General features: G+C 42.6%; 1 long non-coding RNA gene across 1 annotated transcript in view; it reads left to right on the forward strand.

Moving 5' to 3' along the window:
• Positions 1-14788, forward strand: part of LOC103230111 (uncharacterized) — a 180676-nt gene extending 165888 nt beyond the window's left edge. Inside the window, exon 5 of the long non-coding RNA XR_496414.3 lies at positions 10308-14788. This is a non-coding gene — a long non-coding RNA (uncharacterized lncRNA). The remainder of the gene's footprint in view (positions 1-10307) is intronic.
• Positions 14789-15002: the final 214 nt, after the last annotated feature.

A 15002-nucleotide genomic window follows, 5' to 3' on the forward strand; every position in this document is an offset into this window, starting at 1 on the left:
TGTTCTTTAAAAAACCTACCTCGAAAGTTGTCACCAGAAAAAAATCCCTCTAATGCAATCGTGCTAAAGAGATGAATAATATGCTTTTCCTAAGTACTGCTTTTTAATAAATCACTCTAATGAAATGAGTTTCTAAGTCAGTGTTTAAGCCACGACCATCTTTATTTAGCTTTTCTCTTTACTCAGAGACAGCCTTAACAATGGACTGATGGCAATCTAGAACATAAGCAGAGCCGTATACAGGATGAGAACTTGATGGTCTGGGGTAAATGGACAGCATGACTCAGGTAGCTCTGGAGAGAACAATTCAGTGGTACAACAGCAGGTGTTAAGGTGTGGATCAAATCCCCCCAGTCAAGTTAGCTTTTGATATTCACTCAAGAATCTATCCAAGGATGGCTGATGAATGTGGTTAAATATGGGGGATAAAGAGGAAAGACATAGGCCCCAGAAAGGGATGAACAAGTATGATGTGGGGTCCTATGGCCCCAGTCAATGGATTGGGTTGAGGATGTAGCTTCTAGTTCCAGAACAGGAGTCCTCAACAGGTGAAGCAAATAGAATTAAGGCTTCTTTGCCCTAAGGTTAAGGTCTCAGGTGAAGCCAACACAGTAGACGAATTCACTATAATTTCAGAGCTACTCAAACTCCATTATCTTGTTCTCTAAACTTGAGACCCAGATAATTTTTGACTGTGAAGAAGACCTGGAGGTGATACAGTGGACAAAATACATGGGTCTTGGTTACAGTACTCAGAGCCTAAAAGAGTAGGTATGTCAGGTTTAGGTCTACTAGATAAGAAACTACTGCTTCCTGCCATTCAAGAATTGGTGGGCTGCAGCCTGCATCTAGAGACCATTAAAGATCCAGTTGTGTGGACCTAGTGCAGAGGAAGCCAGGTAGGGGCTGACACCGTCTTGGCTCATATTCATACTAAGACTCACTTTTGAGCTGTACTTTGTCAACTTTTTATTGCATATCTACTTTGGTCCACATAGCCAATTGATTCTTTAATTGCATTAGTTACCATAACATCCTCATGAGGATAGCTTATGATTTCAATCTTAGAGATGAGAGGAAAGATACTATTAATTTATATAAAATAAATTATTATATTAATTATTATTGGAGTAATTATTATGATACAAACACAAATCTTTAAGTTTCCATTGGAGAAGTCTGTATTAGTTTCCTCCTGCTATTGTGACAAATTACCACAAATGTAGTGGCTTAAAACAATATATATTTATTGTCTTATATTTCCAGACATTAGAAGTCTGAAATCAAGGTGCCTGCAGGGACAGCTCCTTCTGGTTACTTCAGGGGAGAACTCATTGCCTGGCCTTTTGCAGCTCTTAGAGGCCACCTGCATTCCTTGGCTTGTGGCCCCTTCCTTACATCACTCCAACCTCTTGCTTCCATTGTCATAGCTCCTACTACTGACTGTTATCCCCCAGTCTTCCTCCAATAAGAACCTTGTGATTAGACTGAGTCAACCTTGATAATCCCCCCATCTCAAGATCTTTAGCTTAATCACATCTGTAAAGTCTCTTTTTCCATGTGAGGTGACATCACAGGTTCTGGGGATTGGTACATAAGCATTTTTTAAAGCAGGGTGGGATTATTCTGCCTACCACCACAGAGAATGAAGGGAAGTGCTTTAAGCTGGGGAGTTGAAGGTGGCCAGACAGAAGGAAGAATCTTAACTTTTTCTGAGGCTGGTGAGGAATAGGAGCCCTCTGGCATGTAGGAACTTTAGTGGAGGATGGCTATAGGATACTGGTCCTCAGCAAGGAAGGACCGTCGGCAGGGGGATCTTTGAGCTGCCTGGAGCAACAGAGACCAAGACATCTGGCAGGACCCACTGCCAACAGCAGCATCTTGTAGCTAAAGAAATAGCCAGAAAGGTGATGACCATCCTGCAGACATGAGGACCTACTCCCCGGGCTTTCTGAGGACATATAAGCCAGGATTTTTGTGTGACCCCAGAGAGTAGGGGAAGGGATCTTCCAAATGACTAAAATAGAATATCTAGTCAGGTTGACCTGTGGGGCTGAAACAAGATTCACTATCGTTTCGAGAAGTGTTTTTTTTTTTTTTTTTTTTTTTTTTTAAAGAATGTGACATTGGACCTTTCTATTGTCATTTAAAAGCTATGCCTCTTGGAGTTAGAAACTTTTCACCGTGGCCACTGAAGGTGGAAGAGTAAGTAAGGGTACAGAACAAAGAATTTCTGACAATATTCTTGAAGCAGTCTGTATACCAGGATTAGCAATGAAGGGGCACCTCACTCCCAAATGCTCCTTACACAGAGGCTAAACCTAAGCCAAACTACCTGCTTATGAGTCAGGCTCCTTCAATGGCAGATATTATCAGGATAAAAATAACCATATTAATAAGTTTATCCATCGGGGGGATGAAAAGGTGGTAGGGTATTCCCAAGAGGAAAATTAATTTCTTTTTATAATCTGCTGTAGTTTATTTCACATATTCATGACCCGCCCAGTATGTTTTTTCTTTATGATGAGCCATAAAAATGACAAAATACATTAGCCAAGTTCTTCGTTTCTGCTAAAATGACCATATTCAAAAATAATAACAGAGACTTGTATCAGCGATGCAAAAGATGCATGAAGTAATTGGGGCTTAATTTGTACACAAACTGTCAAGGCAGTTTTCCTCACGGCCTGCATCTTCTGAATTCATTAGTCTCTAATTACGGCCAGTGGGGACCAGCAGTTAGAAGGTTAAAGAGGTTCTGACAGGCCTAATCATTGCTCAGGAAGCTGAAAATGTATGCAAAGTCTCGGCAGATGGGGTGAGAGCGGCTTCTGCCAAGTGATAACTGTTATTCCTTTGCACCTCCAAAGCTGTCATCCTAATAGGCACATTTTAAATTTATTAATGCTCTAGTTACAATGCATACACAGTCTCTAATGGTATGGCATTCTGAGTATATAAACTGAGCAATTAACACATATTACCTGGTAATGGTAAAATTATTTGTTGCCTGTTTGACTTTTTTGGGGGGAGGGGGTGTCTCCTATTGCAGTAAGAATTGTCCCAGGGAAAGCTTCCCTTTGTTAAAATATAATCAGAGCTCCCTTGGAGATAAATTTCTCTCTGTACTTGGATACAGCAAACCAATCTGAATGTCTTGGTTCATGCTTTCCCCAACCTGCCTTGTCAATCCCCAATTTCTGACCTCTCATGCTAGAATCTGATAGTTGAAAACAATTCTGGTAAGATGCTTGGTTGGACTTTTGGGAAGAGGCAGAGCACTCCAGGCTTTGATGATATGACCCTTTAAAGTGAGAAGAAACCCAGGCTCATATTTCTCATCGCTGATTTCTTACTAACACACGAAAGTAAAGGTATGCATGTACTTTCCAATTGACAATTCCACAGTCATCAATATCTTATCCTTCTTTCATGGCCTCCCTGACTTTAATCCTGATTGCTTTAACACTAACTAATCACCAGCAAGAGGTGCCTTTTTTTTTTTTTTTTCCCCAAAACAAACGAGGTCTCTTGTCTTTCCCGTGACTGTAGCCATGACATGGGAAGGGCCTTTAATTAAATGCTGCACTTAGTGCAACAATTGTTTGCATGTAGGAGGCTATCGAAATGGAGACAGCTGGAATGAATAGTCCCTAAATTGTAGGCTTCGTCGAGACTACAAGATTCATAAGCAGTCCTAATAGCATGATAAGGTGTTAATCTCAGCAACAGAGCAATTATCTGCCCAGTGACTGACTGCCACTCTCTGCACCCACTAGCCCGTTGCAGCTAATTGATTTACACTGTATAAAAGTAATATAACAACAACAAATGTCTCGGAGACTTTATGTTAATTAAAAACTGTGATTACATTTCTCTACTAGGTGATCTGTTTGAAATTTTTACAACACATAGGAAAGATATCAAACTACTAGGTAATAAGTTTTCTTTGCCAGGGACCAAATTACACATCCATTGTGATTCCTTCAGTAGCTGCAAGAATAACCCTGGTTGATTAACAAATATGAGCTGTGTGACTTCGGGCAAGTGTCTTCATCTCTCTGAGCTTCAGTTTTACCATCCCTAGCATCCCCAGTGTGAGGGGTTGGGCTAGACAACTTCTCTAAGATCTTTTTCAGTTCTAAAAGTCCACAATTTTATGAATTCCAGTGCCATGTAGCCAGGAAAGGATTATACAATTGAGCCGCAGCCCGGCTAGTTAGGAACAGGTCAGGCCTTTCATCTTCCACGTCTCATTCTCAACTTGGAAGTTTAATCTGGTTTCTGATCGTTCTGTTTATTTTTAACTTTTTTAAAAAACATGTTCACAGCGGACTTTTCCGGCCCCCTTGCTGTATTCTTGCTATATGAGATATCAATTCATTTCCAGAGATTTAAAAAAAACTGTTTTCAGCATTGCTTTAATGGGAAATCCAGTGAAGGGAGTCTAGACATGCCCTGCGGTGGGTGTCAGCTTACTGGGTGTGATGTGGCACTGTGGGGAGAAGGGACATCTTTGGGTTGCGTGAACAGTGAGTATGCAGGGTCTGCTCAGTGGCCTTACCTATGCATGTGAGTGTGGACCCCACTCTATGTCACTCTAGTCAGCTCTGGCCTCATCTGGCTTTCAGTTCCCTGTCTATAGAGTAAAATTGCCGGGCTGAATGCTCTCTAAAGTCTATTTCATCAACAGCGTTTGATGACTCTGATCCATTCTGAGAAAAAGGAATTTCCTCAAAATTAGAGTTTTTCAAGCCAAATGGTATTTAGAAGAAACAGCAGGTAGAGAGAGAAAGAGGAGGCCTGAAAACCCTTTATAAGGAGAAAAGTTTGCATGGAAACCTTCATCATTTTGTGGATAGCAGGTCATGGTGGGGGGCACAATTTATGCTCCAGTAAAAATAAAAATATTGATTAAGATTATTAGCCAAAGTTAAAAAGGAATGACCTGGGACTCTAGCATCCATGTAGAAAGCTGGGGGCTGCATTCCCTCCTTCAGGCGTCTCATCTTCTGACCTGCCTCAGCCCTGCTAGAAGTGGTGGTGGTATAGCTGGCTCATCTCTGATGGTGAAGGAGAGGGGTCACCGACCCTCCCTTGGCAATGCTCCCATCATGTGAAGGTTATCCATTTTCTAGATGATGATTCTTGAAGAATGCATCACCTACATCAGAAATCCTGGAAGGCTTATATATAAAAAGTAAGCATGGGAGCCGACTTTTTTTTTTAAGTTGATTTTTATGCCCAACTGAAGTTGGAAAACCACAGTTCTAGAAAGCAGAGGGCCAGGCTGCCTAACGTTCTTCCCTCCAAGAACAGCGCTCTTCATTTTCCACTCTGTGTGACTAACTCTGTGGCAAGGGTGGAGTGCCTAGCATGGAGGTTCCTCCTGTGGGACCTGCCCAGGAGCAAGGCCACAGCTGTGAGCTAGAAGTCAAGGTTGTTGCAGGCAAGCCCAGCTCTGCCCCGAGACCCCTTCCTTCCAGCATGAAACAGAACTAGGCTTATTGGAGCCTGGTGCGCCTTCTTGGTCTGAGCCATTTTTACCCAGAGCCTTAGCTGTGAAGCTTCAACAGGCTTTGACTGTGGGGGTTCAATAACATGCAGGAGTCTAAGAAAAACTATGCCCAGCTCTCTGCATTCAGGCTTACTTTGCTTTGCCCATATCCATCCAGTCACACACATGCAAAAGGCCCCTAGTCATTGCAGTTCCTTGGAACTGTGACAACCTCAGAGTTACTCAAGCCCAGTGTTAATCTTAGGAGAGAAGAAAATTAAAAGACTCTGTGGAGTGGAAATCCATTAGTATAATTTCCAGATTCAGTCTGGGAGAATGACTACTAGAAGCAGCATAGTGTAGCAATGTGATGGGACCTGAACCCAGTCTGCCTCAAAATCCTGCCGTGAAATCTTGGCTCTATTTCCTGTCCATGGATCCATGGGTAAGATGCTTAACTTTTCTATGCCGTTGTTTCCTTATTATAGGTAGAGAATAATAGTACTTCCCTCCCAGGGTTGTTCTGAGGATTAAAAGAGTTAATAAATGTACAGCTCTTAGAGCTGTGCTTAGCAGACAGCAAGAACTCATTAAATGTCAGCCATGGCTACTTCTGGATAATCTATGAGCAGGCCTCGACCTTAGAAGGGGCCCACACTTTGTTTAATACCCTGCTTTTGCCATCTTAAAATTCTTAGTATTAGTAATTTGTAAACAAGAAACCCCACATTTCCATTTTGTACTGGACCCCACAAATTATATAGCCAGTTCTGTCTGCAAGGTTGTTGTGGGTAAAATCTCAAGTCTACATAGTATTGAAACTAAAATGACCAACCTGAGCATTATCTTAAGGAGAAAGATTAGATTTTCTCTAAACAAAATTTGGGCTAAGGTAAATATTCTATGCACATTTGCAGGGCACTAGTGATTACTTGTTTATAGTGATATAATTTAGTGATAATAATATTGTACATTTTCATTTTTGCTTCAGAGGTTTAGCATTACCTGGATGTCGTACTTGTCAACATTGAAATGAACAGTAGTCAGTCTTAGACTTAAAAAAAATTCCATTTTGATTCTAAATTTCCTGTATTAGTCTGTATTATTATAAAGATGGAGACAATATAATATTAGTTTTCTGCATTCTCTAAAATTCCCACCATAGGCCTTGGCAACTAGTCATTATTTAGTAAATTGTTTTGAAGATTACCAATAAGATGATCATATGTCACTGATCTCATGAGAGATGGTGGATATATATGGGTAATAATGAAATTAATATGCAATCAGCCCCTTCCCTCAGTACACATTTTGATTGATTTCAGTTCATGTGCTTTGATTAAAATTTTAAAGCTAGGTTATGTGGGAGACTCTACTGCTTATTTTGTGGGACTTGCTTAGCAACCATTCCATTATAAGCAAAGGATTTTTTCCCAATCATATCCCACTATAGGTCTTTATTAAATTCCAGAAAATTAGACATAGGACCTTAGAAATCATTTTCTCAGTGCCTGATTTTGCAGATGAGGAGACCGATACCTACAAAGGTTGTGATTTCTGAAAGTCTTGAAGTTCATTGGTGCTTGGCAAGGGGTTCACCAACTTCCTAGGTTGTTAAACAGGGGATGATCCATGTGGAGGGTCAAAGTCTGGGGCAAAGATGAGTCATTCCAACCTGGGCAACCCATCAATAATGAGCTGGCCACCACTGGCTGACATTAACCACCTTGTAGGACTGCAAAAAGAAAACCTCAGTCACAGCTCAACTTCCCTCTAGCACCGGGTTCTTCCTGGGTCAGACACTTGAGATTTCTTAAGCTAATATTTTCTCTCTCCCTGCTCCCTCCCTCTTCCTTTTCATTCCCCTTTCTCTGGAAAAACTGCACTGCAAGTATGCCTTTAAATCTTTCTGTATCCAGGTTCAGAAAAGCAGCTTTTGCACATAAAGTTTGAGTATTGGCAGTCTTCATTTCTAGTGCTGTGGAAAGTGAGTCCTATTTAGCTGTGAGGAGGGGACCCTGGGGTATTCCTGAAAGCATTTGGTGCATCCAAGAGTAAGGTGGGGTAGATGTGAAGCATATTAATTGATTCTTCAGAGTCTTAACTATAACTCAGGGGTCTTGCTTCCCCAGATGCCCTGTAACTCCTTTTGAAATTGGTTCCATTTATCTTTTTGCTTGCTCTCCAAACTTTGGAGAGAGATCCCTCCCTCTCCCCCACTCTTTCTTCTCTGGCCTAGCACTGCCAGGAAGGGGGCAGAAGCCTGCTGGGAGCAATGCCCTTGTGCCTTGTCAGCTATCCCTGTGTGAGAAGCAGCAGCCTCTAGGCAACCAGTTGGTCCCACTGCCAGGATTGCAGGAGGCAGACATCAATGCATGTATTAGTTCATTTTCACACTGCTGATAAAAACATACCCAACACTTGGTAATTTATGTAGGAAAATGGGGTTTAATGGACTTACAGTTCCATGTGGCTGGGGAGGCCTCACAATCATGGTAGAAGGCAAGGAAGAGCAAGTCATGTCTTATACGGATGGCAGCAGACAAAGAGAGAGCTTGTGCAGGGAAACTCCCCCATATAGAACCATCAGATCTCGTGAGACTTATTCACTATCACAAGAACAGCACAGGAAAAGATCTGCCCCCATGATTCAATTACCTCCAACCAGGTCCCTCCCACAACATGTGGGAATTCAAGATGAGATTTGGGTGGGGACATAGCCAAACCATATCAATGCATGAGCCTGAGGGTTCCTTGTCCTTGGCAGTGCGGGTGATGTGATTTTTTTCAGAAAGCCTTTTTCTTTAGGTGCTACCTATCAGGTGAGGGGGTTGAAAACTGGGGGCACCAGGACTCCTGTTTACCAGATGGAGCTGAGCTAACAAGGGAGGGCGAGGGAGGGGAAATTGCTACATGGATTCCGGCTGTTCACTTGAAGATGTGAGGCAAACATGTCCTTCAATTGGCCTGGGAAAAAGGGCCAGCTCTGAGTGACACAGAGCACCCTTAGAGGGTAAATGATGGAAAAGGGCCCTATTGTGTCACTGCCTTGGTCATACTTTGGGTGAAAGCACATCGCCTTGGTGGATATGAGGACCTAGGGTCTTTCTCCCTATAACACAGGAACCCCTTAATGTTCATTGCCCTTGTCTTTATGGGATTTTCAGAGCTTTGAGCAATCTGGACAGGAGAGACAGTAGGAGAGTGGGACTTTCTGTGGATAGCATCACTAAAGACCTTATCCCAAACTGAAAACCTCAGAAAACCTCAGAAACATTTGGCCTGTTCTCTTACTGGCTGTGTAAACTTTGGAAAGTTACTTAGTCCCTTTTGTGAGTCAGTTTCCTCACCTGAATGTGGAAATCCAATCTGCACCCACTTTATAGGATTATTAAGCCATCCTAATGAGATAATATGTGTAAAAAGTTTAGAACAGTGCTTGGTTCAATGCAAGATCTTATTGAAAGTTTGCTATTATTTTTATCATTATTGGTGTGATGTGGTGTGGTGTGTGTGTATCGTTGTGATAGCCAACACCAAGGATGTCATGGTCACTGCATAAAGAAAAAAAACTTAAATGTTTTGGATGGAGAAAATGGAAAGGGAGAAGTGACTTCCTTGGGATCCTCCATCCTGTTAGAAAGAGGAGGTAGTGGTTATCATATATAAGGAAGTATTCTAAAAACTACAAACTCACATTGCAGTACAATCCTAATCCCACACCATTATTAGACTGTTGGCTCAAAGTTCTTCTGGCTCAAGATTCTCAAGCATCAACTATGTATTGAGCTCTACAGGATACAGAGCTGGGGGCCTGGCACACTCATTCATCAATTCATTCATTCACTTAAACACTTGCTGAGCATCTATCAGGTGCCAGGCACTAGGAAAGGACACTGAAAGAGACAACAATATTTGCCCTTAGAGAACTTAGGTTCTAGTTGGTAGGTAGATAATAAACACATAAACAAATCATCCTATCATATACTATCATGTGATCAGCATATTAAAGAAGGCAGGATGAAGGGATAACTATTACTGATAATGGGATGGTCTATGAAAGCTTTTCCAGAGGAGGTGATACTGAACACACTTGAATGAGTGGAATGAGAGTGTCAGAGGCAGATGAAGTGGGAAGGAGCAAGGCTTTGAGTTACAGCTGAGTGAAGCAGGCAAAGGAGATGAAGATTAGAGACACGGGCAGGGGCTGGGAAATAGGCAGGGTAAGGAGTTTAGATTTTATTCTGAGCATTATTGGAAGACGTTGGAGTATTTGGACTGGAGAGAATGGCACAATGTGATGTATGCTTCAGAGTGTTCACTCTGACTGCTGTAAAGATAGTAGATTATAGAATGTCCAAGAGTAGAAGCAGAAGCAGAAACCAGTTAGGATATCATTACACTAATCTAGGAAACAACCCCAGGAAACTTGGCCTAGGATGATAAGAGCAAAGATGTGAGACGTGAGGTTAGAGCTAAAAGAACTTACTTCTGTAACATGTGGGAGAAAGAGAAGAAGCCAGGATGACTATTAAGTTCTTGATCTGAGCAACCAGAGGAGTGGAGTTGTCCTTAACTGAGATGGGGAAGATTGGGAGAGGAACAAACTTGGCAGGGAAGTCTAGAGTCCTACTCTGAACTGCCTTGGTTGATCTGGACATACCAATTAGACAACTGAGTGGAGGTGTCTAAGTAGGCAGCTGGATAAGAATCTGAATTTCAAAGAGAGGTCAGGGGACAGAGATAAAGATTGGGGAGTTATGCTATATAGTATTAGGTAGGACCATTGAACTTGTCATTTTTTTTACAGGTGAAAAAGATTGATCGTCAGATGTTTCTTATGAATCAACCTGATATTTAAATCCATGAAGGAGAGAGATGACAAAGCCAGGTGGAATAGAGAGAGAAGAGGTCCAAGGTCTGAGTCCTACATTACTCAGAGTGTTAGAGATTAGGAAGAAGAGGAAGACCTGGCAAAAGAATGTCCTTGGATGTAGAAAGAAAACAAGAAGTTTGTGGTCTCTGGAAACCAAATAAAGAAAGGGCTTCCAGAAGGACAGACAAAGTGTAGTGTGTCAAAGCTCCTGAGCAATCAGAGGAGAGCACTGAGGGGCTCACAGGACATTGGTGTCCAGATCACCCAGTGACACTTCCTGATCATGAGAAACTGTCAGACCAACAGGGGCACTTTCTGTAACCAGCAGTTCTTCATTGCCCAAATGCAACCTTGATGGTTTGATTTTGGAGGATGGCAATTCATTAATAGCACTCCACAGTGATAAATATGAAAACCAATAAAACTCCCCACCCAAGGCAACCTCTTCTAAGTCCTCACTTTGAGTGAAGTGAGTAACCTCCATTTCTGCCAACTCCTGTCTTGTCTGAAGCCACATTTCCCCAGCAATGTCACATATGCATTTCTTGATCCTGGTCATTTCTCCTCTTGGAAGATGAATCATAAAGAAAACGAGATCTGTGTGCCCTGGTGACTATGGATGAAAGAGTCTGCTGCCCTGGAGGGAAGAGCTGGAAAAGAAGGAGATGGTGAAGGCGGGTTGGGGGGAAACAGTGGAAAAGGCACCTTTGCAGGGGATCAAGGTGACAGAGTGATTAGTTACGTTGTTTGGACATGTGAGAACAAGGGGTTATGAAAATGGATACAGGAGGAGGGAGAGAAAGTAAGGACTAAAACATGAAGCCAGTCATGAATGTTTTTACATAAAAAGCAGCAGATTTACAGGCAAATATGTGATGTTTCCACATTTTCTGTCCCCAGTTAGCAGGGGCAGCACAAAGAGCGTTACTGTGGAGCTGAGCTTTGGGTAAAAGATTAACAGCCAGGCCTTTCTCTCCAGCGTCTGCTTCCTTCTGGGCTTGCCCTGGGGGAAAAGGAGGGCTGGCATGGATGTGCCTGCAGCCCTCACCCTGAACATTCTTCCACACCTCTCTGTTCATTCATTGCTTAGTCATTCCTCAGGCATGGATTGAGCCCACTGTGTATCCAGCATCGACCTGGCATAGGATGGACATAGAGATGGGAAAGGCACAGTAAGCAGGTGACAGAGACAAATGAAGGTCATGGAGAATAGCAGGTAGGACAGAAAATGAAGGCAGGGGATGGGGTTCTAGAGAAAGCAAGAGCAGGACTGACCCGAGTCTGCCTCACCTGTTACTGTTGTAGCCTCTTCTCCTTGGAGTATCCCTCCTGCTCTTGCATCACCTTAGGAACTTGGATCAGAGAGGAAAGTTACGGCCTGGATATGTTGTAGTAGGAGGGGACAGACACATTTGGAGACAGAAATGCTTGGGGAGCGGGTGTTTTTGGGGGATGAGACTTTCCAGGTCTCTCAATTCACACTATGTAGGTAGTTCACTGCACAGCTTAAACAAGAGACAACGCTCCGGAGTGGTTGGCTCTCATCCATAAAATGTGTTTTGGGCCTCAGATTTCCAAAGGAAGGGCTGAAGCATGACTCGCCTGACGTCAAGTACTGATGGCCACCTGCCCCTGCCCTATCAGGTGTGGAAATGCTGGGGTTGCTCTCTCAGAACCTACTTCCTGAGAGGTCAAAATATACCCAGGAGTACTTCTGGACCTTCTCCAATCCGAAATTGTTTGGTTTTTGTGTGTGTGTGCCTACTTGGCCTCACTAAGAGATGGAGGTGGCCTGAGTGAAATGCAGATTTCTAGAGGCTCTCTGATAAAGCTCAGGCCACCAGCCTCAGGCCAGCCTGTGGGTAGTCCTGGCTGACAGTCACTTCATACCTCACCTGGGCTTTTTGCCAAATTCAAAGTGTGTGTATGTGTGGAGTGCGGGGTTCCCACCACTGACAGTCTGTAAGTCATTCACTTAGCTCAATTTGTCCTACTTTCTTCTGAAATTTCTTCCTTCTTGTTTTATTTTCCCCAGGAGAAGCAGTCCTAGGGCAGCCTCCGGGCCAGCTTTCCCTAATAAGAAGGCAGAGCTCCTCTTCACCCAGACTTCCGACCTATAGAGGCAGCCTGGGGTCCCAGGATGCCCTTGCACTCAGAGATGTCCCCAGAGTCCTAGGGGAATGGAGGATAACTAGGAGGAAGCTGTTCGTGGCTGCAGATGGGGTCTATACATTCTTCTCTATCTCAGTGCTATCTGCTATTGAATTTTTGTGCAGATCACATTAATTTAAAGCCAGTTCTCAAGAAGCACCCCCCCGCATATCTACCAGTTGCTCCCCTTTCCTGCCATTAATCAGTGTCTGCTAATTAAACAACAAACTCCTGTTTGTCCAAACAGCTGCCAACACCCCCACCCCAAGGCAGTTAAATGAGGATAAATGAGTCAGTCTTATTAAAAAATGACTTAAATTTATCAAATTCTATTTATGTTTCTTTTACATCCCAATTTTCTGTAGATTTAGTGACTCCAAATGATAAGGTCTCAAGCTTATAATAATTTATCCCTTGAGTAACACAAGGCTTGGTGGTATTTCGGTAATATTCATGACAGCAGCAGTCGTGCTAACAAGGACTGATGTCACCAGAGCACGTTCTATGTGCCAAGCACGGTGCACAACACTTTACATGCATTATCTCATTTAATTTTCACAAAACCTAGCAGAGGTAAATATTATTATCTTCCTCTGCATATAAGGAAATGAATGTTCAGAAAGATTAAGTCAACTCACTGATGTCCCATCGGTGGTCTTTCATAGGCCTCTGTTGCTGTCTCATTGAACTATTGAAATTAGAAAAACCTGGGGACGTTGTTAACCTACAGATTCCTGGGCCCCATCTTAGATGCAGGGAGTCAGACTTCCTGGGAGTGTGGCCCTGGAATTTTCGTTTGTAAACACATTCCCTAAGAGACTTGTATACACGCTAAAGTGGGAGAATTCACGGTCTCTGGCTTCTGTGATGTTTTAAACGCACTATATAATTTCAATAGCAAAAGAGTTGGGCTTTGGGAAGGGAGTGTGTGGTGAACCCTGAAAGCTGAATGGACTTCCTTCCTGCGGAGGAGCAGTGGGAAAAATTGGAGGCAGAGAGCTGTGTTTCAGTCCTTGATTGAGCTTATGTGAGTTATTTAATCTCTCTCAGTCTCTATTTTTGTTCATTTGTAAACCAGGAAGGATACTTTTATTTTCCAGGTGGTTGTGAGGTGTGAAAGAGATGAGAGTAGAATAAAGTTGAAAGAGTTGAAAGCCCTCAACAGATGTACGTGGTAGTAATCATGGGTTTCCCTGGGGCTGAGGAAGCCACTGCAAGCCTGTGCACAATGCCAGCCACCTTGTGTGGATACAGAGGAGGCAAAGGGACTGACAAACACTCCCAGAGACTGGATATCTTGAATATCTGTCCAGCTTTCTTGGGAGGGGCCATTTCTTCTGTAACTCAAAGGAATTTTTTGTTTTTAAGCCAGGGAGGCATGCTTTCTATCTGCTGCTGGTACTCTAGACCAAGCTGTTGCATATGGGACTGAAGCGTGACTTCTGCCTCAGTTTCATCCACCTGTGTAGGGAAGAGAAAAATGCCTTCAACTCCATGGTCATACCCTCTGTTGGATCCACCTCCTTAAGCCAGAATTATTGAATGTTCTCTATATGCCAGAATGATTGTTATTTCATTTGATTCTCACAATAATGCTGTGAAGTCTATACAGACATACCTTGGAAATATAGTGGGTTTGGTTCCAGACCACTGCAATAAAGCTAATAACGCAATAAAACGGGTCGCACGAAGTTTTTGGATTAGGCTTTGGCTTAAGGGAATTTTGTGGCTGGTTTGATCTTTTATCCAAACCGCTAACACTTTCTCCCTATCAGCAATAAGGCTGTTTTGCTTTCTTATCATTCCTGTGTTCACTGGAGTAGCACTTTTAATTTCCTTCAAGAACTTTTCCTTTGCATTCATAACTTGGCTAACTGTTTGGCACAAGAGGCCTGCCTAGCTTTTGGCCTATCTAAGCTTTTGACTTGCCTTCCTCACTGAGCTTAATCATCTCTAGCCTTGGATTTAACGTGGAAAATGTGTGACTATTCCTTTCACTTGAACACTTGGAAGCTATTGTAGGGTTATTAACTGGTCTTATTGTGTCTCAGGGAATAGGGAGGCCCAGAAAGAGAGAGAGAGAGAGAGAGAGAGAAATGGGAAAACACCAAGTCAGTGGAGAAACAGGCAGAACACACACATTTATTTATTAAGTTTACTGTCATATGTTGGTGCAGTTCATGGTGCCCCAAAACAATTACAATAATAAGATCAAAGATTCCTGGTCATAGATCGCCATAACAGATACAGTAATCATGAAAAAGTTTGAGATATTGTGAGAATAACACAGGTATTGTGAGAAATATGACCCAGAGACACATGCTGTTGGAAAAATGGCACCAACAGACTTGCTTGATCCAGGGTTACATAAACCTTCAATTTGTAAAAAAACTGTAGTATCTGCAAAACGTAGTAATGTGTAATAAAATGCAATCTGCCTGAACTTCAATTATTCCCATTTTATAGAAGAGAAAATAG

The sequence above is a fragment of the Chlorocebus sabaeus genome, chromosome 25 (genome assembly GCF_047675955.1).
Source record: "Chlorocebus sabaeus isolate Y175 chromosome 25, mChlSab1.0.hap1, whole genome shotgun sequence".
In the NCBI taxonomy this organism is placed as follows: Eukaryota; Metazoa; Chordata; class Mammalia; order Primates; family Cercopithecidae; genus Chlorocebus; species Chlorocebus sabaeus.